The sequence below is a fragment of the Mobula birostris genome, chromosome 5 (assembly GCF_030028105.1).
Source record: "Mobula birostris isolate sMobBir1 chromosome 5, sMobBir1.hap1, whole genome shotgun sequence".
Taxonomy (NCBI): domain Eukaryota; kingdom Metazoa; phylum Chordata; class Chondrichthyes; order Myliobatiformes; family Myliobatidae; genus Mobula; species Mobula birostris.
In genome coordinates this window covers 30,912,704-30,918,703 of record NC_092374.1, presented here as the reverse complement: position 1 = coordinate 30,918,703, position 6,000 = coordinate 30,912,704, and positions in this window count along the sequence as shown.

The window sequence follows — 6,000 nt, the reverse complement described above, 5'->3', positions numbered from 1 at the left end:
CATAATTATATTTTTCGTGCTTTTTGGTGGCTACGTTTCATCTGTGATGTTGGATTCCCTGTGCTTGGAGCCCAATCTTGCTAAGAAGTTAGTGTGGGAAACATGAGGATACGTTCAGCGTTATATCGCTCCATTGATGTCAAGGGGATTCTACAGCCTTCATATTTAACTGCTCACATCATCCTCTCTGGCAGAGAGAAGTAGAGAGGCTGGCATGGCTTCTTCATGTTTGCTTGTATGTGCTGGACCCAGGATGGACCTTCTGTTATCTTGACACCCAGAAACTTGAAGCTGCTCACTATTTCCACCACAGGTCTGAAGCGAGGACAGGTGACTGCAATGATAACTCACCTGGTTTCCCCTTACTAAAGTCCACAATCAGTTCCTTCAACAGAATCAACATCTATCCATGTATGTTTGGGCAAACCAACTGATAGTTAGCTCAGGGTGCTGACTAGTCCAATATGTCAGGCATTGGGTATAATGCCAGCATGAAGCCTTGTCAATGACTCCAGACTTTGCACACCAGCTGACAAAAAATGGAAAATCGTTGGTAATTATCACCAGTTTTCTTTACAATATGATGTCTGACTGAAGAAGTGTATCCAGAGAACCCCTGCTGCTCTCTTAGCCAACTTTGGAAGGTCTAGTGGCATCTTCATGAACCAAGAGCTTCACAGTGAACAAGCTTTGGGCGTATGTCAATGCTTAATTATAAGAAATGTCAAAGATCTTTAAAGTGGAAGAACACTCAGAAGAAAAGAGGAATTTGAATGATGGTGGCTAAGGCAAGTATGTGCAGGGTATGGATGAGGGCATCTAGAGTGAAGTGCACATTACCTGAAATAGAAAAGGACACAGGAGAATACTGCAGGTGAACATTGACTTAAGGGAAAAGTGGGCTCCTTCTATGTTGAATGAAATATGAAACTGAAATATTAATTTCATTTTGGGAAGCCATTAATGTCTTGGAGGTGGTTCAGAAGAATGATTTCTAATGGAGGAAGGTTGAACAGGCTGGACTTGAATCTGCTAGAGATTTGAAGAATGAGAGGTGACTTTACTTAAGTGTATGAGATCTAGAGGAGTTTGGATAGAATGGATGTGAGAGAATGGTTCCACATGGAAAAATCTAGAACTGGGGCCACTGTTTAAAAGTAATCACCCATTTAAGATGCCTTTTTTCCCTCTCAGTGAGTTGAGTGTTTGGAACTCTCTCAAACACACACCTCACCAGATTGTCTCAGGGGAATTGTGCCAATAAAGTGAACAAAGGGAATATGAAACCAAAGGATAGGCCCTGTCTTACATATCTCTATCAATGCTATTAAACTGTAATAATCTGCTGAAGAGTTGAAAAGTGATTAACTAAAAACTGTATATTTTTATTTTTGAAGTTTATATTAATCCCAACATTAATTATCATAGCCTTTGCACTTATTGTCTACATATAATGTACTTTCTTTGTAACGATAACACTATTTTCTGGAGCAATACACACAATGTGCTTGTGGAGCTCGGCAGGTCAGGCAGTATCTATGAATGGGAATAAACAGTTTATGTTTCAGGCCAAGACCCTTCATCAGGACTGGAAAGGAAGGTGAAGCAGTCAGAGTAAGAAGATGGGGGAGGGAAGAAGGAAGTACAAGGCGGCAGGTGATAGTTGAAACCAGGAGAGGGGAAGGGTGTGAAGAAAAGAGCTAGAAAGTTGGTTGGTAGAAGAGACAAAGGGCTGAAGTAGGGGGAATCTGATAGGAGAGGTAGAAGACCATGGAAGAAATGGAAGGGGGAGAAGCACCAGAACGAAGTAATGGGCAGGTAAAAGGAGAAGGTGTAAGTGAAACTAGAATGGAGAATTGTGAATGGTGAATGGCCACTCAGATGGAATATAAGGTGTTGCTCCTCCAACCTGAGTGTGGCCTCTTCTTGGCAGTAGAGGAGGCCATGTCAGAATGGGAAGGGGAAGTAGAATTGAAATGGATTTTCACTGGGAAATCCCACTTTTTATGGCAGACAGAGCAAAGGTGCTTGATGAAACACTCTCTCAATCTATGTTGGGTCTCACCGATGCACAGGAGGCCATGCTTTATTACAGATTTATGGTTTCCTTCTCATTCTTTTTCTGAGAGACCCATAATTCACATATCCATATTTAGTAAATCATTCCAAGGATTTTCTTGACTCACCCGTTGTCACTCTGTAGTCCCAGCTTTTGTGATTGATATCTGATACAGATACATTTTTGAAGCACCCCTTTCCAGATGTAGCTGTCCAGATTTCTAAGAATACTTTATGTTCGAAGGTGCTTCTGCTCTCTCTGAACCAATCAGAGCAAAATAGTTTTTGAACAGCAAATGCAACATTGTAACTTTGGTTATGCTGTACATTTTACTCAAACAGGGTTTCCTAATGGTTCATGCAAGGCCCTCAACTTTGTGACAAAAAAATATTGACTTTGGTAATTTAAGATCAATTTTAAATTAATGGACTGTGTAATAATAAAAAATCAGAGCTGGTGCTATTAAATAAAAGACGCTCCACCAGTACCTTGAACATATGTTTAGAAACAGAAAAGTAATTATATTCTTTCAGGAAAGTGAAATAAGTTTATTTTTGCCTTAAAATTAATATTTTATAATGGCAGTTATAGGAGATACATTATTTTCATTTCAGGAAAATTCCTTATAACTGATGACTACGTTTCTCTTTGCCTTGGAAACTCACCATCATAATCAAAGATTCCTCCCACCCTGGATGTTTTCTCTTCTCCCCCTTACTTAGAGTAGAGTCTACAACACAAAAACCTGAAAACATACATTATCGGGCTCAAGGACAGCTTCTATCCCACTGTTCTAGGCTCTTGTGCTAACTGCTTGTATAATAAGATAGACTCTTGACCTCAGTCTACCTTATTGTGGCCTTGCAATTTAGATAGATAGATAGATAGACATACTTTATTGATTCCGAGGGAAACTGGGTTTCATTACAGATGCACCAACCAAGCACAGAGTACAAACATAGCAATACGAAACCACAAACAATCAAATAATAATATGTAAAGCATGCCAGATGAAAATAAGTCCAGGACCAGCCCATTGGCCCAGGGTGTCTGACCCTCCAAGGGAGGAGCTGCAAAGTTTGATGGCCACAGGCAGGAATGACTTCCCATGACGCTCAGCGCTGCATCCCGGGGGAACGAGTCTCTGGCTGAATGTACTCCTGTGCCCAACGGTGTAAATGATGTTACACGCCGACGTCGGGTTGGCAGAGGGAGGGATGTACACAACAACCACAACCGCATGTGAGATTCCCCTTGGCAAATAATATGGCCGGAGTCCAACAGCAAAAAGTTCAATATCCGGGGCTACAAACACGTTCCTTGATCGTAATATGACCAGGATTGCACCATCTGTTGTTAACCAGAACAGCAAGCCCCCCCTCCCCCTTTACGCTTAATGCTCTCAGTGCACTTCCGGTCAGCCCGAACGGTCTGGAAGCCCTTTATGGAAATGTTTGGTTGGGTATGTCTACCTGCATTGTATTTTCTTTGTAACTGTAACATCATATTCTGCTATTGTCTTTCCATTGTACTACCCCAATGTATTATTTTGTGAAATGACCTGTATGGTTGGCATGCAAAGCAAAATATTTGACAATACTAAACTAATTACCAAGGAGAGAAAATAAAAGCTTGTTCTGCCTACTTAAAGAAGTGCATACACATAATAGTAGTTAAGATTTACCAGGTTGATTGGAGGGATGGTGGTTTTATTAACTGAGGAGACAGTAAGTAAATCTGACTCATAATCTTTTGAGTTCAGATGACTAAGAGGTGATCTCACTGAATCATGGAAATTTCTGAAGACGTCTGACAGAGTTAATGCAGAGTTGGAGAGCTCTGTGACAGGGGTGTCTGAAACCAGAGGTCACAGTTTCAAAGTGGGTTATCATTCAAGGCTGAAAAGAGAAGAAATATCTTCACCCAAATGGTAATGAATCTATGGAATTCTTTTCTACCTGAGAGTTGTGGCAGATCCATTATTAGATATATTTCAAGAAAGTGATTGATTGATTTTTCAATGTTAGGTGTATAAAAGAATGTGGGATTAGTGCAGTGGCTCTGATAGCCCTGATGAAGGGACTTGGCTTGAAATGTCAGCTGCTTATTCTTCTCCATAGATGCCTCCTGACTTGCTGAGTTTCTCCAGCACTTTGTGTGCAATGTTCCAAGATAAGAAATTACCCATTCTCCAGTGAATGACAAGGCCAGTACAAGTGGTTGAATGACCTACTCTGGCCCTGTTTCTGATATGAAGTCACTGACCTCAGTTGAGACCAGTAGCAAACAGCACTGTGAAAAGGTAAGGACATCCAGATAAAGATGAAAAAATACTTGAAAGAAACGGAAGGGATTAATGGACTTAATTAAAATAAAGGCGGTAGAGAGGGGGAGTAACTTTAAATTTCTTGGCATTAAAATATCTGAGGACCTGTCCTGGGACCAGCACATAAGTGCCATCACAAATAAGGCACAACAATACTTCCACTTTCTTTGAGGTTTGCATGGATTTAGCATGTCAGCAAAAACATTGAAAACCCTCTATAGATGCACAGTGGAGAGTATCCTCACTGGTTGCATCACGGTCTGGTATGAAAGCGCCAGCGCTCAGGAATGGAAAGAGGTGGATTTAGCCTCCTGTCATCCCAAAACGTTGAATGTAGTTTTGTTCATGGACGCTGCCTGGACTGCTGAGTTCCTCCAGTATTTTGTGTGTGTTGCTTGGATTTCCAGCATCTGCAGATTTTCTCTTGTTAGTGATTGGATAGAGCCAATAGGTCATTCTGCCCATCTAGTCTGCTCTATCAATAACCCTTTCATCCCTATTCCCCTGCCTTTTTCCCGTATCCTTTGATGCCCTGACTAATCAAGAACCTATCAACCTTCGCTTTAAATATACTCAGTTACTTGGTCTCCACAGCCATCCATGGCAATGAATTCCACAGATTCACCACCCTCTGGCTAAAGAAATTCTTCCTCATCTCTCTTCCAAATGGACAGCTCCCTATCCTAAGACTATGCTCTCTGGTCCTAGATTCACCCACTATAGGAAACATCTCTCCACATTCACACGATCAGGCTGTTTAATATTTGATAGGTTTCAATTAGATCCCTCCTCATTCTTCTAAACTCCAGCAAATACAGGCCCAGAGCCATCATAGTCTACATCAAGTGCTCCTCATACATTAAACTTTTAATTCCTGGAGTCATTCTCGTGAACCTCCTGTGGACCCTCTGTAATGACACCACTCCTTTTCTTAAGGTATCAAAAACTGCACACAAAGCTCCATGTGCAGTCTGACCAATGCCTTATAAAGCCTCAGCATCACATTGTAGCTCTTACATTCTAGTCCCCTCCAAATGAATGCTACATTTCATTTGCCTTCACTGACTCAACCTCAAGGTAACCTCAGGGAATCCTGCACATGAGCTTCCAGGTCCCTTGCATGTCTGATTTGTTTGAATTTCCTTCCTGTTTAGAAAATAGTTTATGCGTTCTTTCTTCTACCAAAGTGCATGACCATACACTTCCCTACACTTTATCCCATCTGCCACTTCTTTGCCCATTCTCCTAATCTGTCTAAGTCCTTCTGCAGTCTCCCTGCTCCAGCCCCTTCACCTATCTTTGTATCATCTGCAAACCTGGCCATAAAGCCAACAATTCTGTCGTCCAAATCATTGATATATAAGATGAGAAGAAGCGCTCCCAACACCGACCTCTGTGGAACACCACCAGTCACCGGCATTCAATCAGAAAAGGTTCTCTTTATTCCCAATCTTTGCCTCCTGTTAGTCAGTTAATCTTCTATCCATGCAATTATCTTTCCTTCTTTCTTTTAAGAAGCACGTTATTCTGAAAATCCAAGTAAATAATATCCACTGACTCTCATTGTCTATTGTTATTCTCTCAAAGAATTCCAACAGATTTTCCTTTAAGGAAA